This window comes from Mirounga angustirostris, unplaced genomic scaffold (assembly GCF_029215605.1).
Source record: "Mirounga angustirostris isolate CCGP_5_RB_7025 unplaced genomic scaffold, mMirAng1.0.hap1 SCAF_3, whole genome shotgun sequence".
Lineage (NCBI taxonomy): Eukaryota > Metazoa > Chordata > Mammalia > Carnivora > Phocidae > Mirounga > Mirounga angustirostris.
Window position 1 is genome coordinate 6616601 of NW_026991711.1, and position 27690 is coordinate 6644290.

Consider the following 27690-nt stretch of genomic DNA (forward strand, 5'->3'; position numbering starts at 1 on the left):
TCTTTTTATAGGCACTACTTTGAATGAAGCATATGTGTAAGGGATATACTGAGAAAAAAAACCTAAGAGTTGATGGTCTCCTAATGCTAAATGCTTTGAATTGTTACATATAAACACATGTGTAGGGTAGATATCACCTGTCCTTTTCAAATGAATAAATTGAGGCTTAAATAATTTATTTATAGGATTTAAGTGTGTCACAGAATTCAAGTGTGGAGTAACAATTGGAATCCAACTCTTACGGGCTTCAAAATCTTTTTCTGATTCCATATAGCTTTCTGCAGAGAAGTATAATATGAAGATGTAATGCATAGTTCTTGTTTTCAAAAATTTTAGTCTAAATGGAGAAAAAAGACACAATATCAATATTACTTAGAAATATTACTTAGAATTATTACTGATTATCAATATTACTTAGAAACAATGTATTTGATTTAAAATATGATTAAAAGTAAGTAGGTGGTAATGAAAATAAATGTGTTTTTAGAGTTCAAAGGATAGAGAGATATTCTCTGTAAACTAAGGAGTTTCAGGGATTTAATTGTATTTACTGCATATAATGAAACAGTTAGTACCCCATCCATCCAACCATCCATCAGCCCGTCCGTCCGTCCATTCATCCATCCTACTGTGTTTTCATGCAGCCTTCCATCCATTCATATAGCAGTAACTAATTTTTAAGGAAGAAGATGAATTTATTCAGAATTTATACAGATAGATGTATTAAAATGATATTAAAATATGGATATTTATAATTTTATGATTGCTGCTTCTTTCCAAATGTATGCAAATCATGTATTTCTAAGATTTATACTAATAAAGACAATAGAACATAAAGAAAGTCATATCTTAAGGCTGATTTAGATTTACTACATGCACACACAAACAACTAGAAGGAAAAATGCTTTAAAATATTAAACGAAGAGAGGGATTGGATCAGTAGGATAAGAAAAGGATCAGTTATGCAGCAATACAAAAACCAGCACCAAGATCTCAGAGACTCAATACCACAAAAATAACTCTGGTCCGCACGCTGTCCACTTTGGGTTCCAGAGACCTACAGAGGGAACAAATTGTCTTCTTATCTCCTTTTGGATGACCTGGATTCGGCAATCTGTGACACCTTCATTTCAACACAATGCTTTACGTTTCAAGGACAGGGAGCCTGGATAATCAAGAATTGGCTCTGAAATACCTCCTCTTAGAGATGACACACATCATCACTTCCACTGACATTTTATTGGCCAAAACACAGTACACAGACATACCTAAGCCTAACCTTGGGAAGGCAAGGAAGTAGATTCAGCGGTCTATCCAGGAAATAAAGGAGATCCATGAACATCAGTGACCATTATTACTGTCTACCATTACAGAAAAGTGGCAAATTGTTACTGTTTAAAACCCAAAGAGATGTTTACAAGGATAAAAAATATGGAAGGCATAAAAGATATTGGGGCACCTGGGTGGCTCAGTCATTAAGTGTCTGCCTTCAGCTCAGGTCATGATCCCAGGGTTCTGGGATCGAGCCCCTCATCGGGCTCCTTGCTTGGCGGGAAGCCTGTTTCTCCCTCTCCCACTCCCCCTGCTTGTGTTCCCTCTCTAGCTGTCTCTCTCTCTGTCAAATGAAGAAATAAAATCTTAAAAAAAAAAAAAACAAAACATATTTACCAGGAGAAAAACATAAACCAGGAGGTGAAATTCTGAGTAGCATTATTTTTTCACCTTTCCTGAAGCTAACATTACTGTATTTCTAAAGCCAAACATTCCCTTTCATTCAGTGCTTAAAGTGTGTCTTGGAGAACAGAAAAGGAAACATTATATCATGCACAAACACGCCAGGATGTTTGTATATATATGTACATAATACCTATATATACATTTATGTACATAAGTGCATCTTATGTTTGTATACACACACACACACCCATATATACATATATATATATATATATCAGGGTATCTATTTTTGCTGTACCAGTGCATATTTATTATAATTTTTTCTCTAACTTGTGGTGAGAATTTTTTTTTTAAGTCAGTTGTTAATACATATTTTTTAAAAGTACTAGCTTCTCTTCTTGGAAATGAGAGAATAGAAATATTTTTACTGTTGACAATTGTGCCCTCAAGTGTTAACATTATTCACAAGTGTTTAAGAGAATAATTAGTTTCATTTTACTCTATCATACTCATACTATAATTATAACATGACCTTTGTTCTATTTATACATACAAGTAGTATATTCTAGTAGGATTTTTTTGTGAAGAAGAAACACTTGATAATAGCCTAATTCCCTAATAGTATTATTGTACAATGGGTCATAAATGACCTTACCTTGGAGAAAAATTAAGATACACCTGCATTAGAGATCAATTTCCTGATTTTCAGTTTAAATTCATCATGCCAAGCTATCCAAGGACACCTTTCTTGTCCTACCATTTGATGGAAATGATTTCCATGTGTTTTGTGATTCAACCCCATTCTGCCTTAGATAATACAGTGACATCAAACATTTCAACTCTTCAATTGACTGGCTGACTGTGCCTTGTAAAAATTGCCTTTTATTGTCAGAGTACTCTAAATTGTAAATAAGAAGTGGACAACAAATTTGGGGCAAAAATACACATTCCAGAGTGATTTCACATTTCAAATTATTTACAAATATGACATCAAACATTAGTGGTTTTATTTCATTTTTGTATTAGAGGGATTCCAAATATGATGTGACAACCTTAACTCTGAATTTCCCTGTTTTTGTCAGTTTAATCCAGATCTTTGCTGTACAGTTCTAAACACTGCCATGCTTCTAAGTTTTAAACAAGAAACAGGTGGTTAAATACATACATGCAACTCTGACAACTTGACTGTAGCTTTGCATCTAATATTTTGGTAATGCCTACATCATGGTGGTAGTTGTCTAGAAGCATCTTATTGTCCCTTTACCAGTTCTGTTAAATAGAATATTAGCAAGAAATTTATTGAAGCTGAATATTAATGAAATCTCAATTCTTTAACCCATCTTCTCTTAAAGGACAACATTTTCAGTTTTGTTATTGATTTGGTGTTAGTCACATTCAGGGTCCCTGGGCAGCTGGTTGCAGGATACTTTGAGATTCATCTCTCCTGACACACCTGCATTTGCACTGGAGTCATTAATGCATGATCTGAAACTGCAATCCTTGAAAGTTACTGTTGATAATGGGATTCCAATGCTGTCCTGTTTGATCTGCATTAACTCTTTGGGGCTCCAGAATGCTAGTATTTTTCTCTTGAACCTAAAAAAAAATAAGGTGTGTTTTTTGTTGTTGTTGTTGTTGTTTGTTTGTTTGTTTGTTTGTTTTTTTTAGCATTTCATATAGAACAGATCTACTATAGATAAATTCTCTCAGTTTTTTCTTTTTATAAAAAATATACATTTAGTGTTTTTTAAAACATTTTCTTAGGATATAGAATTTGATTTTGACACATTTGTTTTGCTATCTTTCAATACTATAGAGATGTTCCATTGTCTTCTGTTCCCCATGGTTCAGACGAGAGGTTGACATCCCTTTTACATGTATAATGTGTCTTTTTTTTTTTCTAGCTCCTTTTAAGATTTTACATTTATATTTGGTCTTCATCATCAATTTGATTATCATTTGCCTACCTGTTGTTATATTTAAATTTATTTGCTAAGCTTCTTGGATATGTGGGTTGATACATTTCATCTATTTTGGAAATCTGTCAGCTGTGAACTCTTCCAACATTTCTTCTGCTCCATTATCTGCCTTCTCTTTCCTGGACCGTTAATACAAATATGTTTGGCTGCATGATATTTTCCAGAGATGTCATATGCTTTTTTTCCTCTTCTTTCTCTCAGTCTCTCTCCCTCCCTCTCTTTTTTTTTTTTTTACTCTTTGATTTTCTTTGTATTACAAAATGGATAATTTCTATCTGTCTTCAAGTTCACAGACTTTTTCCTCTAGTATGGCCAGTCTGTTGATAGACTACTAACATTAATTCTTCCTCTTAGTATGGTATTTTTATTTCTTTCATTTACATTTGGCTTTTCTTTTTTTTAAAAGACTTTATTTATTTATTTATTTGAGAGAGGGAGAGAGAGCATGAATAGGGTGAGGTGAGAGGCAGAGGGAGAAGCAGACTCCCCACTGAGCAGGGAGCTTGACACAGGGCTTGATCCCAGGACCCATGAGATCATAACCTGAGCTAAAGGCAGATGCCCAACTGACTGAGCCACCCAGGTGTCCCTACATTTGGCTTTTTCATTGTGGTCATATCTGTACTATTTCCCACTTTTTTTTTCTCACACAAATTGTCTAGAGATCAATTATGTTAAATCTAACATAAATATCAACATATCTATCATATTTATTTTAAGTCTCCTGTCTAATAATCTCAATATCTATATCATATGTAGGAATGTTTTTATTTCTCTTTCTTCTCTTGACCATGTATCATATTTTTATTCATATATCTTAAAATTTTTATATATCCTTCACATATCTTACAACTTTTATTCTAGGATGACTATTGTGAACAAAATAACATTATAGATGGAAATCAATAGTATTTAGCTACAGAAAAAGGTGCAACCCTTCTTCTTTTGGCCACTAGTGTTGGGGGATAGAGGGTTATGCCATCTAACATGTATTTGATCTCTGGGGTTTATTTTAGTTTCCATATATTCAGTTCATTACTGGCTTCAGATTTAGCAAGTCTTAAGACCTAAGCACCAGGGAGAATCCAGATTTCTCTTTGTACTTTATAACCTAACTACTGGTTTCCTGAATAGAAGGGCATCTCTCTCTCTTTTTTACTTCCCTGTTTCCAGATTTGGGTCTTCTGGTAAGTTCTCTTTGTTCTCCTTTTCCACAATCAGCTTTTTACATTCAGGAGATTCTTCTGCTCTCATGCTCTCTGTTTGTTTTCTTTCTTTATTTTTTGTTTGTTTATTTGCTTTGTTTTTGTTGTTGTTGTTGTTGTTGTTGTTGTTTTTAGATTTTATTTTTAAGTAATCTCTATACCCAACATGGGACTCAAACTGACAACCCAGAGATCAAGAGTCACACGCTCCACCAACTGAGCCAGCCAGGTGCCCCACTTTCTGTTTTGAGCCTTCAGAAGGCCAAGTGTACACAGTGACATCCTGGGGAACTTGTAGGTATTTCTTGCTGTTCCCCTGCCCTAACCCCAGTTTTTGGTGGCAGCCTCGCAGTGGGCAAAGCCTCACATCTGTTCAGAGGGATTTCTCATGGTTATCCTCATCTGCTCCCAGTCTCAGGTGGGCTCTGTAAGTCTTAGTGAGGATTATTTTTAGATCTCCTGTCTTGCCCCCAAACTTGGGTGTATAACTTGCATGCACTCAGTGACAGCCATCTGGACAGACAGGTAAGCAGGTGCAGATCTTTCTTCCCCTGGGCTTCTGCAGGCATCTAAACCACCACTCGAAACCTTATGGGCTTCTAACACAGTGGCCTGTTTCTTTGTACTCTGTTCCTTGGCAAATTCCTTCTTCTATCACTCTACCCAGTAAGAAGACAGCAGTCAGTGCTTCTTTTATAGGAAGGTTTCATTACTCTCTGTATTTTAGTTCATTTAGGTTTTGTTTGTTTTCAGGTCATCTATCTTGCTCTCCTTTTTAGGTCTCTTACAGCTTTCTCATTCCTAACCAGAGGTGAAAGCTGCTAGTTATTATTTATATTGCTGTCCACTTCTGTTTATAGGAGTCATATATGAACCCAATGAATAAAGGTCCAGGAAAAAAATGTTAATGATAGATATCATACTGTTGTAAGACATGCCTTGCCTTTCCCACCTAAGTTATGTTGCTCATTCAGTCTCATTGTGCCTGCACCTTCTCAACATGTAAGTGCTTTGTCTTCCTGGGGTATCATCCATGTAACTAAACTTCTGGAAAAAATTTATGCGGTATCTCAAGACATGTCTGAATTTCAGTTTAAGATCCAGCTGGGAATCTCCATGCCTTACTCTTTCCACACCTACCCCTGCACACAGTGTGTTAACAAATTCGCAGATCAAGTGATCAGGTTATCAGGGAATTTATATTGGAATGGATTTCCAAATCTTTTTTGGTTTTGCCCAAGAGGATCATTACTGTCCAGTCTAGATATTGCACAGAGAATACAGGCAAAAACATGACTGATGAAACAAGAAAAGACCCAAAGGAAAGAGTGGTGGTACAAGGAGACTGATGGTATAAGGAGACATCCCAAAGGAGCAGTGGTCAAAATAATGACTATTGGTCATACAGAATGGGGGTGATCAAGAATAACTATTTGAGCAAGGTCTGTATAATCACAGTACAACCCAAGGGGGAAACCACTGAGTGAAATTAGTAGTAGAAATAATCACATATAGTAAAGTGTAAATAAATGTGTATATTTCCAACCTAGAAATCCCTGAGGATTTCCAACCAGCTATAATAATCCTTCCCTTTTATAAGGGAGAGATACAACAGTTACCTGCATTCTCCCACCATGCTCTGCAGGAAGCTTGCATGGTTTCCCAAATCTGCACCATTACACCTCCCGCCACTGGCTCATGTTCTCATGGGCACTTCCTGTTCCTCCTTCCTAGATATCTGCCTCATCTCTTAAAATTTTGTTTTTTTTTAAATTTTTTTAATTTTTAATTTTTTAAAGATTTTGTTTATTTATTTGACAGAGGGAGACACAGAGAGAGAGAGAACACAAGCAGGGGGAGTGGGAGAGGGAGAAGCAGACTTTCCATGGAGCAGGGAGCCCGATGCGGGGCTCGATCCCAGGACCCTGGGATCATGACCTGAGCCGAAGGCAGATGCTTAACAACTGAGCCACCCAGGCACCACCGATAATTTTGCTTTTTATATTGTCTGTGCTCACTTCACCCTCAGAGACTGTCTCACTCACTGTCTGTTTTAGAGCAACCTTCCTTCTTTCCTTCTTCCTCCCCCTCTGGCCAGCACCATTCCTCCAACAAATCCATTAATTCATCCAGGCTTTACACACACTGAATCTCTACTGTAAATGAGTGCCTGCAAGTCTGTTTTGTCTAACAAAAGGAGAGACTCTGTTTCTTTTTTTTTTTTTTTTTTAAAGATTTTATTTATTTATTTGACAGAGAGAGAATTAGCGAGAGCAGGAACAGAAGAAGGGGGGGTGGGGGAGGGAGAAGCAGGCTCCCCGCCGAGCAGGGAGCCTGATGTGGGGCTTGATCCCAGGGTCCTGAGCCGAAGGCAGATGCTTAACGGCTGAGCCACCCAGGCGCCCCGAGACTGTTTCTAAAAGGAATCCAATCATCCTTTAAGTTGATCAGTTCACAGGACTACCAGCTTTTTAAAATGGCTGTCTTTTTTCCTGTCTTTCTAATTTTGAATACAATGAAGTAGTCACTGTTCCTAAGTGCTGTACCTTTACTAACACATTTAATTCCCCCAAACACCATGTAAATCAGGTATTTCTACTTTTATTCCATGCTTAGAGATGAACAGAAAGGGAACTGAAAAGGCAAATAACTTGCCTGAGGTCATGTTTATAATTAAGTGTCTTACTCCTGAGCCTAAATTCCTGACCCCTTTCCTACCTCACCACATAGTTGTGAGTGAATCATTAAGCAAGCAGTGAGATACTGTTCTCAAGAAATGGCAGATAGGTATTTCATTCAGTCTGTAGTGATATCTTGTGTTTTTTCCTATATATTGGCTATTATAAATGCCAGAGACAGCATGCTAGACTAAGAGAAGTTTTTGTTTTATACAATATGGCAATCTTAAAATTTCTTAAATTCTGATGGGAGATAAAAATGCCCCCTCAAAAAATGTACCCTCATGTAATGAAATCCCCCAAAGTTTGTGTTTTCAGGACACAATAAAAATGATACAATAATGGCCAAATATAAAATTATGATTTTACCATTGAATTTGGTAATGAAATTAAATCCACGAAATAATTAGTTTTTCTGTTTCATGAGGCAGTTTGCATGTGAGTCTACTTAAAACAAATTCTGATTCTGATATAATCTGTATGACTGGATTGTATAACTGTCTGCATTTTTATAGATGAATGCACAATACTTCTTACAGCTTTGTAGCTATGTAATTAAAACTATCTGTATCAGTTTGGAGAGCGTTCAGTTACAAGGAAAAGAAAACCTTATTCACAGTGTTTTAAACAAATGAGGGTTTATTTTTCCCAGGGTACAGGCAGATTTGGACATTAGATTAGTAACAGTGATGTCAGCGCTATCATATCCTAATTCCCTGTCCTTTTCCAGAGGACTGAAACACAGTGGTCTCTCCTGCTTTAGCCTTCATGCCCAAATCCAAAACAAGAAGAAGAGGACAGGAGAAAGGGTCACTGATTCTGCTTCATCAGGAAAGTAAAGAGCCTTCCTAGACAGCCTCTTAACAGTTTTCCATTTATATCCCATTTATATCTTATTGGCAGAGCCTGGGTCATTTGGCCATGCCTAAGTGACAGGCTTGGAAAGTGGGAGCATGAGCATCATCTGTGGCTGAGCCAGTTGTCTCCCATCTGTTAGGTGTGTGTGGGGGGTGATATCGGGTAGAAAATAAATAGTCATTGTATTACCTGATTCTGGAAATTCACTATGAAAAGTTAGATATTCAATAGTTGTACTGGCAATTCAATCCAATATATATGTCTGTTGCTGTTTAAAGGGATAAAAGTCAATTTAATATCTACAGCAATCTTTTTTTCCCCCAAGTTTGATGGTAATATTGTCTATCTTTTAAGTCTTCTATTAATTTTGTTGTATTTTTATCAATTTAGAAAAAAAGCAAGAGTCTCTTTATTTCCTGACCACAAGTGGAAATATCAGATTGTAGTAAAATCATCAATGTTCCTTTCTTCATCCAACTCCCCTCCCTCCACCCACATGCATATTCAGGAATGGGAATAGTGTTGACATCCATGGAACTTAGAGCAAATACCAATGCCAATCATGTCTAAAATATAAACACATTTCAAATTTATGTGAATTTTAAACAATCTGTTTTCTTTGGCTTGTAGAAAAATTACCAAATAGCATATTGCATTAAGAACAAAATGTTCTTTAATCAGGATCAAATTATGATCTTATAGTACTAACACATAATTATATAGATAGAATATTGAAGTTTATAATCATTTTCTTTAGACAAAACATCCAAAGACGCCAGTGTTTCTTTGCTAAAAGCTATTTTCTAGTTCACTGAATAAATGTAAATATAAAGAATTTGGTTTTATTAAGATTAACTTTAAGTTTTTTAGTTCTGGATGCAAAGCAGAGAAAAAAATGGTAACTACATCTTGATTTGATGGTTTGAAAAGTCTGGCATAATTTAAAAGCAACTTTTGATCTGGCTGGTACAGTAAGCAAATGGAATTAGAAGAGATTTGGTGTCTGTTTCTTGATCTGAATGATTATGATTAGTATGATTTCATTGGTTTGCTTTTATTACTGTTTTTACTGTTTTTGGTATATCTGTATGGATATGCATAAAAGGTAACATTTCTATCTTATTGTGGCTTAACAAATAAAATATACTATGTATATTATTACCTACTCAGCCGCCTCCCTTTTTCTTCCCTCACCCTTCTCTATGTAACCATGTGTTTATGGAAGATGACATTATCCCCAGTCCATGGGTAAATTCAACTACCTGAAGCCATTCAGGATAAGCCTCTTTTCTGGAGGATTTCTCAGAGAAGATTCCTTTTGGCAAATAGAAGGACGTGGTAGGGGAACAGTTCGTGTGCCAGATAGAGAGTCATGTGCTCATGGAATGGCTGGAAGTTTGGAATCCATTGAGAGCATGAGGGCTGCAGATGGTGGTGCAACCAGGCAGCCTTTGAACCACCCTACTTAGGTTGTTTTAGTGATGAGATAGGACATGTTTGCCTCATTGCAGAATTGTTTTCTCTTATTTGTAGCTCAGTGCACCCTGACCAATACAATTGGGCCATATTCAAATATTCTTAAATCCATGTCCATTCAAGTGAAATATAGGTTTTTGTTGTCTAGTGATTAAAAAAGTGTCTCAAGCAATACTGTGTGTAAGTATGTGTGTATGTCTGTGTTTGTGTGTGTGTTATCTTCTTAAGCAATGCTTAGAAGAATTTTGCTCTGGATTCTAATGGTAACCCTACATCCTGACTATTTGATATGTTTTTTAGGATTGAATAATGTCACAATGAATTCATATATGTATGACTATTTGTCCATATGGATTTATAGACCTTACTTTGTTCATAAGGTGTACATGTTAAGTGATATAGTTCTTTTGATATTGATATTTTGTAAAAGATGTTTTTGAGTTGTTAAATAAAGAAAATAATATTATAAATAATCAGCTTACTATAAGGTTTATAGATAGTCTTAATTATTTGGGTATTGTCATGTTGTTTCATACCTCATAATAACTAATTATCAATAATTTTTACCAATTACTCTCTTTTTCCAGAGGGCTAGTAAGACATTCTCGACCAAAATATTAGTACAATTTCTGGATAATTGACTTACTTTCAGGCATTTCTAAAATAAAATTGGTAAAAACCCCAAGAAAAAAAAGGGACTTTTAAAAATATGAATTGATGTAATTTTACCTAATATGGAAGATTGGGAGAATGTCTTTAATACAGTATTTTAAATGTCCAAGTTTATAGATCTGAAATTAATAAAATCAGGGCAATTCATAACATGTGATCAGTCTTATGCCACACATGGTCCTGAAAGCGTAAGAGCACATTAAAGTCATTTCTGGTGGGTCCTAGCTATACCCGTCAACCCTTGGGTGACTTCACAAATTCTACAGAATGCGTGTCAGACACCCAGGGGTTTGTGGGTCTAGCTACATCACCATGTTCCCTGGGGATTCTTTTGAAGAATCCATAGAGTTGTAACTTGTCTTAAGACATATGAGACCGATGTTGAGAAAAACAAACAAAAAAAGAAATTCAAGTGCACTTTCCACTGCTTTATGGAAGGGTTGTCCTCAACCTTGAGTAAGTAGTCTGCCAATGGGGCAAGGTGAATTGACTATATTCTCTCCTTCTCTCGTGCTTGGTTTTGACATTCCCTTGGTGTCAGGAAATTCTCCCCTTGAAGCTGCAATTGCTCACGTTCAAGTTTAAGCACATTTCCTCCTCTGGCATCAGTGAGGAGAGGGTGCAGCCCGTCACCATCTTCTACACGCCTTTTCTTCAGAGGCCATGATCCTACTTCAGAGACTCAAACAGTTAGAAAGGACCTTGCAGTCGTCCCATCCTTTCTCTGCCTTTAGACAAGACTCCTCTTTAACCATCCCCAACGATGAGCAAATCCATCCTATTTTTAAAAGAGATCAAGAGAATCTAATCAAAGCCTCCAATGCTCACATAGTCTTCTGATGAAAAACCCTCACTTTCAGGGAATCATCATCATTATCATCAAAAGGCATTTTCTAAACACCCACATGTGCAAAATATGTGTGTCTATTCAGACCCTAATGAGGGCCCAAGAGGCCCAGAAGAAGGAGGGAAGGAAGCTGCGCAAGTGCACTGTCCACATCAGGCTCTCTCCAGGCACCGAGGGAGTCTAGCTTACGGCACAAACACACCTACCAGCAAACTCATCAAAAGCAAATTATTTTTAAGAGACATTCCAGAAACCCCAGAGGATTTTCATTTTTTATTTAGGAAATGTGCCTTATGTTTAAAGGATATAGCCATTTAATTTCCTTCTGTTTTAAATACTAGGACTTACTAATTACTGTCACATGCAAGTCTTGTACCTTAAGAATGAAGAACATAAACACGCAGTGTATTAAATCTGAAACAAGTATGCATTAATTTAAAGTCATAACATGCACAGCACACATAATACTGAATCAACTGCCTCTATTTTAAAGTGAGTGGGGGAAAAAGCTATCTTTCAAAACTTTCAGTTCTCTTCTTCCTGTTTCTGGTGCCCCTTTCATGCTCCTGAGAGTCAGAGCTGAAAGGCTGACTTCAGGGTTTCAAAACTCCCTGTCCCTCCCTGAGGGACAAAATCCTGTCCCTCCCTGAGGGACAAAATCTTGTCCCTCAAGCTCCACATTGGGTGTAGAGCCAATTTTAAATAAAAAAAAAAAAATCCTAAGCCAACTTTTGGGGCACCTGGCTGGCTCAGACCATAGAGCCTGAGACTCTTATCTCTGGGCCTTGAGTTCAAGCCCCACCCATATTGGATGTAAAGCTTACTAAAAACAAAAACAAAGCTCCCTGCCCCAGGCTGGAATGTCCCTGTGTCCTTCAACCTCATTTCCACTCAAGAAATAACCATTCTCCGAAAGTTACTGATTTCTGCTATGTTTTAACCAAATAGAGCGATTTACTTGCCAGTGAGCTTTCTCTTAATATACAAACATTTGTTTAAAGGAAAAATCGTTGATTCCTATTTACCCGTCAAATGGGCTGGCTGTTGAGGTGGGAAGGTTTTGAACCAGGGTGGTCCTCCAGGTTTAAGCCTTCTGCCCAGGAAAGAAGCACACTGCCTGGAATCACACATCATCCATATTCTCCTCTCTCACCTTTGTGGTTTCCCCGGCTACACCCCATTGCTTACGTCTGCAAGAAGCCCCGTCTAACTGTGAAAGTAATCACAGTACTCAGAGATCAGGAGCTGGCAAAGCGCCTGCAGATCCCTGAAGGGGCCCTAATAGGGTGTGCATGGCACCCCAAAATGTGTGCTACACAAGTATAAGGGGTTGTTTTGATGACAGTTGCTATTCGTTTTGATTTGATTTGTGAGTGCAGTCGCCAGTTCATTGCATAGTCCCTGGACCATAAGTGGCTGGTACTGTGTGGCAAGACTTTACCAGAAACATAAAATATGTTTATAGAATATGCAATGGTATTGGCATATAGCTATTTTTATTTTACTTTTACAATAGATATGTCCATTCTGTTCCTTAAACTTTCTCAAAGCTTCAAATATTTGCTACCAATGAATAAAATACCAAAATCTTTTGGAGGAATGGTAGACTTCCCTATTCGTATTATTGAATATCTCTTCTATTTGAAAGAAAAGAAAATAACACAGAATGCTTTCATACGTTATTACATTTAAACCTTCTAATTGCATTTCAAAGTATGAATATTTATTCTCATTTTTTTTCCCCAAGAAACTAAGCCAAAGAAAGGATTCCTTTATGAAAACCTGAAATCAAATACAGACATCTCTGGTCCTGAAGTGTGTGTGTATGTACAATCATGTAATTAATTTGGTCTAAGAATCATCGAAACTAAATAAATATTAGATTTCTAGAATTTATCAAAAACAAACAACCACCCCCCCCCCCCCAAAATAACAAGCAAACCCTGAAGATTCACTGTTTATGCTTTATTTCCCAATTGCAATATGCGGGATGGATGTTTTCATTTCCAGATAAAATCAGTACATTCTCTTTTTGATCTTGTGTTTTTTTACAGAAGTACATCTGTCATTAAACATCCTTAAATTCTTTCCAGTGACCTCCAAATGCTTCCCACTGTTCATCAGTACTCTTTCTCATTCTTGGGCACTCTCTCGCTCTTTAAAGTCTGTGCTTATCAGTGGCTGTGTATTAGTAGCATATGAAGTCCCTTATCACTGTGTGTCAGTGTTCCTTCCCTCTGTGCCATAGGCTGAACACTGATCCTTTGATTGCAGTTCCCCGACAGCATCCAGACATGGCGAGTACTGCTTGCGGTGTTTTGCTGAGAGTCCGGAATCTTCACTTATTCAGCTTGACCTGAGCCTGAGCCTTGGGGCTAGTGTTGCTCACGTTCCTAGTATCAGAGAGCTCTGTACAGGAAGCGAGAGACCTGCACCTGCTCTGTGACTAAGCCCTAGTAGAGATAGGCACTATCTGTTTCACATAACAAAGTAGGGGGTCAACTTTTTTTTTCTTTTGTTCTATAGGCTGCAATTGTAGACCTAGAGTAAGATTAAATGACAACTTCTTTTTCACCATACCATGATCACCTATTTAGGATACCAAAAGTTAAATCTATATGTATCTATGAAGAAACTTACATAAAAAGATTTTTAAATACAGAATATTGGCAAAAGGAATTCATTCCTCTCGGTATAGTCTATTTTCCATACCATAATTATTGATCTTAACTATTGGCATCAACCTCTATAAGAGAAAAAGCATTGTGAAGACAGGGGACTTAAGACCCACTTGAAATCTTCAAAAGGATACCCCTTAAGGTAATACAATTCCATGAGAACAGTATAGTATTTATCCTAGATATTTCTATTAATCAATATTGATGATGATTATGAATCACTGTTTAGTTCAGGTGTTGGTCCCACAAACCTGAAGTAATTTGGCTAATTCAGAAGTACAGAGTTAATTCAGGCCAGTTCCGGCTCTGTCACTTCATGATTAAGCAATTTGGAAAAAATGTCAGGAAATATGAAATGTCGTCTTCTAAAGGAACAGGTAAGTTCATGGGTACAGTTGTCCCACTGAATTCTATAATCTATGGAAAATACTGGGAATTCTCATCTTTGAAAATAAATGGGTTGAATGAATTCAATTATCTCTATTACTCAGTTTGTTTATCAGTTTTGTTATATGCAAAGAAAAGCAGTGGGTGTGTTGCTTAAAACAGTTTCACAAATTAAAAACTTTAACCAAAGTCATATCTTCTTCTTACGTAAATGTACCTAAGTGTGTGAGATCATTTTAATCCTCATCTGTTTTTTGTTGTTTTGTTCCATCCTGTTAATGATTGTAAATGGACTCCGAAGTATAAATATAAGGAGAATAATAGGTCATTGTAAATTTAGGTGGCCTCCACAATTGATAGTGGAATGATATTAAGAAACTTTTCTCATTCAGTGTTAATCAGATTAATCAGCATAGTACTGCAGGTCTGCAGAGCTGGAAGAGAAGGTCTCTCCAGGTTTATTATGTAGATTCTTCCTGGTCCTCAGTTTAATCAGCTGCTGGGGCTGATACTATCCATGGAACAGATTGGGTGATTGGATTCTTTTATATGTAATTCTGAAAATAGAGCCCTGTGGTCTTCTTGGACACTTCTTAAATGTTTGTGGTCAGCCAGTGTAATATTCCTGTGCAAGCAGTACACGCTGTTCTTGTACTTACACCAGCAAAGTCGAATCTGGACAACGGATCCATTACCTCGGAAGAGGATCTGGTAGGTTTTACAACATTTCAGTGCCAAGTCCACTGATTTTAAAAGCCTCCTTTGTTCTTTCACCATCACTGTTTCTTGTAAAAACTGGATTTGAGCAAGATACATTTAATTAATCAAATCCATGAGGCAGTCAAAACATTGCTTCTCTTGCAATGAAAAGGAAAAGCATGATATCACAAGTGGATGAAAATAGCATATGTAACTCTGCTTCTCTGAGTGGGTTCCAGTGCATACTTTGTCTTGAATTTTCCCAGCTCGAGAGGCTCTCAGACATTTCATGGTATATGTTGCTGTGAAGCTCCATCAAAATTCTGATTTTTAACAGGTTACTCTATACAGTTGCACATACCTGGCCTTCAAAGAAGGGTAAACTAAAACCCACTGAAGAATAAACAAACAATTATTACAGTCCTTGAGGATTTCAAAAATCAATGATCCTGCAGAAGGAGAAGAAGCCATTTATCATCACTCTGTCTCTTTGATGTCAAGGGAAAAAAAAATTGCCCATAAAATCTCAGCTGGTATTAGCAGCTTTAGAATTTACAAAGCATTTTTCCATTCCGTATTTCAGTTAATTCTCACAGTGTCTTCGCAGTCAATATTAATATTGCATACTGTGATTGACCCATTTGAAAGCTGAGAAATTGAGGGTCAAAAATGTATGTCATCTTCCTAAGGACATTCAGCTGCTAGGTGATTATTCTAGGATTCCATCTCAAAAAAGATTGAGAGTTAGATATTTTTTTCCATCCCATTACAATGCGTGTCTAACATGAAATCTAATTATGAATTGAGGAATAATCTTTATTTACATTGCTGCATTCAGAATATATCTAAAAAGTTTCTAAAAGTGGTTTGTAAATACTCTTTTATTTGAGTAAAATGAAGAATAAAACGTATATTTTTATTTGCTCACTAGAAACAAATACAAACCTTCTGGGTCAATACTTTCCCAATGATCCTGTAGTTTGAACAAGAATATTATTCCAGATGACTTGAAATTGGGCATGATTATTGAGTTGAACCAAGTATGCATTACGGTTTTCAATCTTCACACTCTTGACTTTGGGCTGAGTAAGACTTTGTTGTAAGAAGCTATCCTGTGCATTGTAGGATTTGCGCATTCTTGCCCTCTACTTACTAGATATCAATAGCACTCCTAGCTGTGACAACACCAAATAACTTCAGATGTTGCTAACTCACCCTGATTTGAGAATCATTGGTCCACCTTAATGTAACTGGCAGGACAGGTGCTCTCTTCTAATATCACATTCGACAATTGGAAGGATTTGTCGTAAATCAGCAGTGGCATTAATCTATTCATAATGGTGTTACAGTGGATACATTGGATGCTATATAATTTCCTAATCTAATTCTGTCTGTGCAGTAGACCAAATTAACACCATTCCAGACACAGACATCTCTTCTAATCTTGATCCACTGTTACTCGAAGTGAAGATCTTTAGCTTGTTCTGCTTTTTCCAGGTATATCCCATTGGGAGACGACTTATCCCTCACATTTTTGGACATCTTTCAAGCCAGGCATTGACTGCCCTTTTGTTCTGGACTGTCTTTTCAAGGATGTTTATATAGTGAACAGCTTGAGAAAAGAGAGATGGTGTCTCCTTGTGGAGCAAAAGGTAGACATTCTTCATCCACATTATAAAAATTCAGATTCCCTGAGCTCAGGTCCTCTCCCAGAATGTGACCTCCTGTGAATACTGGTTCCATCTGATCCTATTCACGTTGTTCTGTGGGACTGAGATCTGGGGAACCAGGACAAAATGGTCATACTCTGGCTACTTCTATTGGTGGGAGAAATAAGCTGTCTTTTATGTCATACCCAGGAGCCTCATTGTCTCCTATCAGCATCTGTACAGCTGTGGGCTGCCTCAATTTTTATTTTGCAAGTTCATCAAAATATCAAACCCCTCACATTTCTTGACAATCTATCCCTTTGACATAAATGGACAATTAAAGGCTGTTCATTCCTCAAAATATTAACTTATGCATATATCATTTCAGAACACTCTTCATGATTACATCACATGCAATTTCTTTTTGCATCTCTTTGAATAGACATTCTTAAAGAAGTCATCCCCTGTAACACATAAATTTTCCTTTTTATTAACAATGCTCTCGGGCGCCTGGGTGGCTCAGATGGTTAAGCGTCTGCCTTCGGCTCAGGTCATGATCCCAGGGTCCTGGGATCGAGTCCCACATCAGACTCCCGGCTCAGCGGGGAGCCTGCTTCTCCCTCTGACCCTCTCCCCTCTCATGCTGTTTCTCTCTCGCTCGTTTTCTAAAAAATAAATAAAATCTTTAAAAAACAACAACAACAACAATGCTCTCATTATAAAGGAGAGGCTCTTCTTTGTCTAAACAAAGGTTTCATTTCATCTTATGGATATCACAAAAGATCTGATTCGATGCATTTCATCCTTGCTACATCGTTTAGGAAATGAAGGCTTCCTTTTTTCAGTCAACCCCTAACAGCTGCGTTGTCTCATTTGTTAATAATGTTTGGTGTTAATCTTACCAAAGATTTATTATTTTTCTACTTTTAAATAATTGGACATCTGGGGAAATAGAGTTTAAAAAAATATGCCAACCTTTTAAAAGGTTCACATAGCAAGTCACGTTGGAACAGATTTTTATTAATGGGGAAAAAAAAGTATCACTTGAGTGGTCTCCTGGATATGTCTGTCCTGTGTCAAGATCATAGGATCTTTCGTCTTTTATCTTGGGGCTCTAGGTTAGGGGATAACTCATCTGCACAAAGATCTCAAGGGTCTCCTGCAAGCGAAATGATTGTGATCTTCACAAAGTTTGGGAAATTGATGGAATGGACTGAAGCTATATCTGGAAAAGTAATTCCAAGAATACAACCCAGAAGCTTCCAGAAAACTCACCAAGAGCATAACAAGAGTCCAGAGTGATACTTAATTTAACATCTGACTCCTAATTCTGTCTTGTCCATGGCATTGCTGACTCTGGAGAATTCAAGCACCACCCACTCTGGCACAATACCTTCTTTGAAAGATAAATGCATGAGCACTTGCATGCACATTCTTAAAGTTTTGATCGCGGAACCCAAGTATGTGGCAACTCTTAATCTGTGGAAGCAGAAAAGCCAAGTGATCTTCAGACTGTGTGAATCCCCGTGTTCAGTAGCAACACTGCCTGGCAGGACTAGAGGCCACTGTTAAAGTAGGTAAAGATAAAAGAATTCAACTACCTTCTCTCTCTTAAAGATGAATGATTGCCAGGGAATGAGTTGACCCTGGGGTTCTTGTACATCATGGGTCTTTGTTTGGTTTGTTGCTTGGTTGTTTTCTGAGAAATGGTAATGATATCAGGTAGGAGAAATAAATTGATTATTAGTAGAATTAAAGGAATACAACCATGAACAGTGTTATGCTGACTTCTTTTTAAATTTCTACCCTATTCTCTTATCTATGTATCGCATTCTTTCATGGAATTTTATGTGAGATACTTCAAGCTTAAATAGATCAGGTTAGTTTTTAATTAAATGACTCTACTATCTTTAATATCTATTAATTTGTTTTTATGTATTTGGTAGGACATTAAAGATTTTGGTAAGCAAATTTGACCACTGCAGGAATATATATTATCTCTGTTCTAAAGGTAGGGTATTTTCATTTATGACTGCATTGTTGCCTGACAAAGGTATCTAGAAAAAAATCATAATTGTAATGATTGATATCTTTTCAGAATGGATTTGTCTGTAAAAATACATTCATGGACAGTGATATCAGAGTTGGATTATACTTCTTAAACACAATGAAGAAGAATTATCAATATTGGCAGTTGTTAATAGATCATCAGTGATGTGAAACAACTAAATAAAATCAAGAATGGAGAATGACCCCATTTAATTGACACTTCTGGGAAGTTCAGGTAGGTGTCTGAAGTCATCGAAGGCACTGGGCAAGTTACCAGATGGTATAATCTGTATCTTTTTCATTTCTGTAAGCCTGAAATATATGGTATTTTAAATGCTTCCTTTATGTATTGCATTAAATCAGAAAGTAATGGCTTGGCTTGATGTGTGAGATGGCAGTGCAAGCAGCATTGTGGTCTGAGTGCTATGGTGTCCTTGGTCACCGTGTATCTATGACCCTGACATACAAGATCCTGATATGTAGGTAAGGGGTCAAGTCAGAGAATATAACCTTTGCTCAAGAAACTTTTAAAGTTTTCATTGATTTTTCACTCATTATTTGTCTGTTACCTACTTATTTTATCAGTCCTAAGCTGATGAACGCTTACATTTATAATGAATTTTCAGAAATAGAAAACTCATATTAGTTTTAAATAAACTTTGTAAATCAACTCATATAAATGAAAACACAAATAGTAAAAAAAAAAAAAAAAAAAAAAAAAAGGAAAGAAAAGAAAGCAAAACCAAAAAGAGGTCTTAGTGCTTGGATGTGACCCAAAAGGACCATTAAAGTTGTAAATTTTCCCATTAAATTGATAACAGTGTAAGCTGTTCTCTCTATCAGTGGAAATGCTCCCATAATTCTGAGTAATAACATCCCTTCCAAGTGGCCTTTGATACGTTGATTCTGGCTTTCATGAGCCTGAGCACATTTTTTATTTTGAGGAGTGTGTTGATGGATGGTACTGAATTGGAGGGCTACCCAGTTCTAAAGGGATTCTTTGCTGCTTCTGGCTGTTATGATGCCTTTTTGGTCTCTCGATTTTGCTTACTTAAGATAATGAACTTTCTCAGCAGATGTACAACCTGAGTGAGTTCTCTTTTTCCAGCTATCATAATGATCACAGAGCTCTACACTCCGTTTTGTGTGATGCCCTTTATGACCGTTCAAAGTTGGTATTCAATAGACAGAAAACTCAACAATAGGAACAGAGTGTTTTCCTGTGGTACAAATTGAAGCTGAGGACAGAGCTCTACTCTCCATGAAGCCATTGGCTCCTGTAAGGTAATGACTTCTGCCCTCAAGCTAGGGTTTTATCGGGGAGGTGAGGGGAGGGCACAGCAGGACTATTCTACGCTGATTCTTGACTGAACTCCAAGAACACAGGTGCTGACTTTGTCACCCACACATGCAGGGCACTTTCAGCGTTACATTTTGGATACTCCTCAGCCACTTCTTTCCTAGAAATAGATCTGAAATCCCCAAGCAAAATGAAGGCTCTCAGTTTAGATACATTGCCTCCTCATTTTTATTGCTTGATGTTCTTTTATGTTCTTTATCTTATATCACACACACACACACACAACAGAGAGCCACATGTATTTTTCTAAACTCTTTACATGTTCACTGTAGAAATCATGACACTTCTCCCCTAAATACTTTGATACTCCTCTCCTAAGAATAAGAATATGCAGTTAGATAACCAAAGTGCTTTTAATCACATATAAGAAAATCAGTAATAATTTAATAATACTGTCTAATATACACATTTACCCATAGGTTTGTCTTCTTTGTTCGTTTGTTTTGGATCCAGGATGAAAATCAAGGTTTATGCATTTTTTGTTTATTTGTTTTATTTTTCTTTAGTCTCTTTCAGTGGAGAATGGCTTTTTGTTTGTTTGTACAGTGACTTGGTTTGCTTTGGTTTCCAAAACAGGGACTTTTTTGAAGTCTATAAGAGTTGTTGCCACAATGTCCTGCATTCTAGATATGTCTCATTGTGTCCTTATGTTTACAGTCAAATAAAACATTTTTGGTAAGAATACTACATAGGTGAAATGTGTACCAAGGGCATTGTAACAGGAGGTACATAATTTCGTGGTGCCCACTGTTGGTGGGATTGTTAAGTTTACTTGGTGACTCTGTTTGACGCCGGACATGGTTACAGTGCTGACTGCCAGTACCTCCACTGTGAAAGTACATTGTTTGGTGGAGGGGAGGCAGAGGGTAAGAGAGTTGTTGTTGCCCTGTGGCAGTGTGAATGTCCTTTATCCCCAAAACTTCCACCCAGTGGCTTTTAGCATCGAATGCTTGGTTCTTGCCAAAAGAAGTTATTATTGTGGATTGAAAAAATGGCGTTAATTTCTGATTTTGTTGTATCCTTCATATTCATTAGCTGGCATTCTTCTGTAAAATTTTCCTTTCTCTTTAATTTTTCTTCTTTGAAAGTTTTTAATTTGTATCCTTAAAGTATTTAAATATTTTAAGGCATCTTGAAAATTTTAAAAGAGATGTACTAAAGTAGGATATTTTCTGTAATGTCTATGAACATATGTCTTGGTAAACATAGACAAATGCGTATTACGTGAAGTCATACAAAATATTTTAATTTATAAAAATGTACTTTTTCTTTTTTTTTTTTTTCAAAGTAAGTTTTGTTAAAAGTAGAAAGAGGTAAAATCTACCATGCCCCGGGTTTCAATTTTCTGTTTGCACTAAGAATTGGATGTCTATAGAAATGGATTATTCATTCAACCTTTCCTGAGGACCTGCTATCTTCAAGGCATGATTTTGCTGTAAATCTGATGAAACTTGTGTTTTTACCTCTACTCATTAAATAAGAATTTAAAAATATATAAAATCTATATTATATATATATATATATACACACACACACATACACGTATGGCATACGTATATATATATATAATTTATGATATTTGATTTTATATATACACATGCACATATATATGTGTATTTCCCCAAGCAGTCATATGGGCTGAAGGCCAATAAACACAAAATTCTCCTGGTTGCAGGTGATCATGTCACCTGCACTTATTATAATGCATTTTTTATTCATCGAATTTAAATGAAGTCAGCAGAAAGTCCCATGGAGATCCACATGATTGAAGATAGTACATAGTACACCCAATAGGTTGATTTTTTTTTTTTATTGAGAATTGATCGTTTCCCCTGAAAAAGTTTCTTTCCATAAAATTTAAAATATAAATTTAACTAATGAAATGGAAAGGTAGTTGTACCCATCCTGCAGTGTAGTATCTTCTTTCTATTGGACTTATGTGGCATAAGTATACATATATATAATGAAATAACATTATAAATACAGGAGAAAAACATCTCCTTATTTGATTATCTTGTTAATATTATTTTGCTTAATATTTTGGCATCTTTTGGTGAATTTCCTGAATGAGTTACAAGAATTTACATAGCCTAATCTAATAAGAGATATTTATAGCATATGTAATAATAAAGATATACACTTGGCGACTTGTATAGCGATACCAACTCTTGTTTGTAAAACTTACTAGTAAAATACTTAGCAAATGTAGCCCATGGAGATTCTGCAGTGAGAGACACATGGCCTTAATTTCCTCTCCACAATTTATTAGCTCTATGATTTGGTCAAGTTGCTTAGTGTCTCTGAATTTCAGTTTTCTCATCCATTAAGACGGGGTGCTAATGGGACACTTGGGTGGCTCATTCGTTAAGCGTCTGCCTTTGGCTCAGGTCATGATCTCAGGGTCCTGGGATCCAGCCCCGCATGGGGCTCCCTGCTCCGCAGAAGCCTTCTTCTCCCTCTCCCACTCCCCCTGTTTGTGTTCCCTTTCTCGCTGTCTCTCTCTCTCTCTGTCAAATAAATAAATAAAATCTTTAAGAAAAAGGAAGGGGGTGATGATGCATAACGAATATTTTGACAGGCTATTAAAGGCTAGAAATTATACATGTAAAGAGCTTTCCCATAGTAGGTGTATTAGCATTCTCCAAAGACATAGAACTCGAAAGATCTGTGGGGCTGGCATGTGTGAAATCTGCAGGGCGGGCTGGCAGAGGGTAGACCCAGGGAACATTTGATGCTGCGGCCTGAATCTGAAGGCTGTCTGGAGGCAGAATTCTCTCTTCCTTGGGAGAGGTTAATCTTTTTCTCTTATGGTCTTCAGCTGACTGCATAAGGCTTGTCTATGTTATGGAGGGTAATCTGTTTTATTCCGAATCTATTGATTTAAATGTTATCTCATCTTAAAAATACTTTAATAGCAGTATCTGAATTGGTGAATTTGATGAACTTTCTCGGCACTCTGCTCCAGGCAAATTGACATATAAAATAAACCATCAGAGTAGATCTGCACTGAGAGGTACCTGCACAGAATTCTCCTTACAGGTCCTGAGGTTTGTTTGGAGAGGCAGATTCTCTACTTCTCCCTGGCAGTTGCTTGGATGGCATCTCCTCTGGGCTCTTCTTACTGTTGTTTCTTAGATATTTCCATATGAATAGCACTGTTTAGGCCCTTGGTGTGCTGGCTCCCAGTGTCCCAGAGCCACCACATGGATAGTGACACCTGACACTATCCAAAAGGGGGAAAACTCCTCTCTCCCATTCTTTGTGCCCTTGTTCATCACCTGTACCCTAAAATAGCACTTATTTGCCAGAGACTCCAAAATCCATCACGGAAGTAGCCACTCCAAACTTCTAATTTGTCCTTTCTCTCTATTGAGAAAGAAAGAAAGCTCAAAACAGTCCCTCAAAGAAAGGACAGGGATGGCTTCATTACTTTTGGGTCTCCCCTGGGGCCTCAGACTCCTTTATCTGCTCTCAGACAATCCATCCCTCGCCCCACAAAAGACCAACAGATGGCATAATTCTTCCTGTGAATCCATCAGTGCGTACAAATAACTTTAGAGATGAATGATCCCAAATTCCCTATAACCAGACTCAAATTCTAGCTGAGCTCAGTTGATTCGCTTTTAAAAATAATGATTCTATTTATTTTATAAATAAATACCAGGTAAACTGAGAGATAAGTACTGGTGTTATAATTCACTTTAAAGACTATTCTGAGTTGCAAAGCAATTTGGACTGCGTATCTACACCCTTTACTTAGAGAATCCACATTTCCTCCAAACTTTATCTCATTCCACTCAGGAAACCAGCTGGGTATCTTCATTTTTTCCTCCCATCCAGTGTTTTTATTATCATGTTCAAGGCTTTTGATTAAGTTGGCATTGTGAGAAACCTTTTCTATTTTCTTTCATGTTTTTCTTGACAAGTCTGAATCAGTAATTCTGGCTGGTACTACAGGCTCATGTTTTTGGGTGCATTCATTTATCACACAGTGAGTCACTCTGCGGCTTCCTTTCCACTTGACTCTGGAGGACACCCACAGAAACATTATAGGAATGCAGGGTTGCGGCAGATAAATTCTTAGGCCGGGTCTGCACTGTGTCTCCACAGCTGATCTGCCCTACACAACATCATCTTTGAACAATAGAAGGTAACAGCGAGGAATAGAAGTGTGGGCTCAGATAGAACAATGCTTGGTCACCCAGAATATCCACCCTACCTTTAATCTGAAGCCAAATATTCTCACAAAGTTATTTTTTGTGGCTTCTGTCCTGGTCCCCTAATAGTGAAGTTTTTGTATCTGGTACTTCTTTGTTTTTTTTTAATTTGTTAATTTGCTTTTCCTATTTCCTTTTCTTTTAAATTATAAGCCTCTGGGTGTTTTGTTTATAAAGTGATTCTCAATTTCTACTTTCTCTAGGCTTTCTTAACCATTTGTGGTTTTGCTGAAAGGGAAGAAGAATCTACAAAAGATTTTTGCATGAAAGAACCTTTTTACAACATTATATAGAAATATAATAAAATGAAATTAATTATTGGTATACCTGATGTACATTGATCAATGAGATTCATTCATCTGAATATGTTTGTACAAGTAAACCACTAGGAAACAGAAATTATATGGCATTTCTGACTCATGTTTCTCGATTTAAATGTTAACAGAGGACCTGCTATCTGGAAGGTCTGAAGTTCTTCACAGGCAAACGTAGGAGCTGTTCCAAATGTTTATGGAAGCAGCATAATTCTTTCGAATCCCATTTTTCTTGGAAACCTAATCTGTCCTAAGCTAACCTAACATATAAACACAAGCACGAGAGGGAACTTTCCTCATTAAAGTGGGAAGAGGGTAGCATGAGCCAGGTCCCACCTCATCTGCCTCCTTCCAAATATGGAGGTGGAACTCCCAAGTGGGAATGCACAGAGAAAACGATCCATCCACTGCTCTCTCCCCTACCTACCAAAAATGCTGGAGGGTGGTTTCTAAATCAGCTCTTGGAGGCTTCAGAAGGGTCTCAGCAAAGGTTCTCCTGTGGGCACTTTCCGGCCAATGCCTGGAGATGAGCGGGCTGCCGGAAACACTAACCTGAACATGAGCACCGGCTCCGACCTGTGCTCATGTTCCGACATGGAGGGAAACCTTGGAGGGAGGGCTGCTTTTTCTCTTTGATCTCATTAAAAAAAAAGTATTAGTGATTAAGTCTAGATTCCTTCTCGCTTCAGTTATTTTCTTGCATTTCATGGATAGTCAAATGCTTAAGAACAAAATTGATGGCCCTTCCTTCAAAATTGTTGACTTTTGGCTTATAAGGTTGGTAGAAGTGAGCATGTATGTTCTTCGTTCTGAAGGCAGACTTTATGTGTCTGTAGGGAGTAATATACTTTATCCTGTTTTCTCATTCTGCAGGTATCTGAATAGGGATCACTTAAAAGTTTCCTCCTATCAATAGAAATCACTGAGCTAGAGATTGGTTGTTGAAACATTTATAGGCATATTATCCACAAGAGTGATACAATTTTTATTTTTGTGGAATAACACAAAGGGACTCATAAAAATATATCTGTCTACTAGTGAACTGCAGTCATTTCAAATTAAAAAAAATGTGAGTTTCTCATCACTGGAAACATGTAATGACACAGTGGCTATTGGTCACTGATATCGATGAGGAGATTGCTATATTGAATGGGAATCTAAGCAAGATGAACCTCAACTCAAGTCCCTGCTTAATTAATGGTCATATACAAAAAATAAATAAACACACACTGCTGGTTTATTTATCAAAAAGGGTTCAAAGCAACAGATTTACTTACCTGAAGTCAAAATTGTGATAATTTTTGTATAGCATTTTGTTGTAAATGTAATATATTAACTCCAATTATTGTAGTTAGCAAATTAAATTCAAATCTGTTGGGATGCCATTAATTATATAAACACTTAGAACTGGCATCTATATCAAACAGCTGCAAAAGAGCAGTGTCAGGTTCAGATGATTTCTTATAAAAATGAAATGCTGTGGAATAATCTTCATGGTGATTCATAAGTTTTGTCACACACACGCAAAATAAAAATAAAAACTTTCTTCAACAGAATTTAATAAATAAAAACTTAGTTTGGAAAAATCTAAATGCTTGTCATTAATTTAAATTTATATATTTTCTAGTGTATTTTATATTTAGTAGGTTAGCATAATATTGATTTTAATGGATATTCCATTTCTTACTGATGTAAATACATTTAAACAATAACATATCTATTTAGAATTAGTTTTGATTGATGAGGCAGGTGCACCTTCTGTCTGGTTTTCCCCAATTTTGGGTAAGTCACTTTGGTAGCTACATTAGCTCTTCCAGGCCATTGGGAGACCCACTGAGTGAACTAAGTTTAAGTGGTAGGTACCCGAATAAATGAAAAGAATGCATGTGACTTCCAATAAAACTAATTTATAATTGGGAATTCTGAGAAACCACTTAAACCAGAATTATTGTCTTTGAATGAATTAGCATAGAACTCATAGTTTAAAATCTTCTAATAGACAGTTTTTTATATTTTCTATTTTTGTTACATTTTAATTTAAACATTTTCCCCCAAATATTTTTGAATACAGTCATCTGATTCCTTAAAAAGATTAGAGTAAAATATGCAGAAATCCCTTTAGCAATACATTTTTAAATTGGAATCATAATTAGTCATAAGGGGAAAATCATTTTGGTGGAAAATAAAATTCAGAAAAGCTACACATTAGCTGCTGAAGTTTCTTTCTGCCCTTTGCAAATTCTTTCTACATGATATCACTCTCTATATATTTTTGAATGCATATTTCCAAAGAAATTATATTTTTGCTTAATATAAAATTGTAGGCAATTAGATGCAAAAGTGTAGTAAAGCAACATTAAAGTTGCCAAATTAAACACAGGAAAGCAAAACAGTCCAGAGTTAACATTCTGACAGCTATGCTAGCTGGCACACTTGGTAATGCCCGCTATGGAGACAGACGCACAGAACTATTTTCATAGTTACTGAGCTCTACACGAGACAGAGCTGAACTTACCTGTGGTAGAAAAACAACATCATTCCCAGATAAGTTTCTGACTATCCACACCTGAAATATTTTGCCAAACTGATGAAAAAATATGAATGTGTTCACCAAGATTATCGAAGATAAATAGTTCATGACACTTCAATTAGGCATTTTGTAGGCATGCGAACTTGAGAGTGACATTTGATGATAGCCATTTTCAGGGATATAGAGGGTTGTTTGTTTATTTAATAATCATGTACATTATTAACCAGAGAACTTTAACATGTAAAAAAGTTTGATAAATTACTGAAGAAACCAAACTGTCCTCCAGGTTACTTCTCACAGCAGCCTGCTCAAACCAGGCAAAGCCTGGAACAAGCAGAGACATGGGGACCCTTGGCAATGTGATTTTTATTTTTCCTAAGTAGAGATCCTCATGTTTGTTTTTTACTTTCAGACT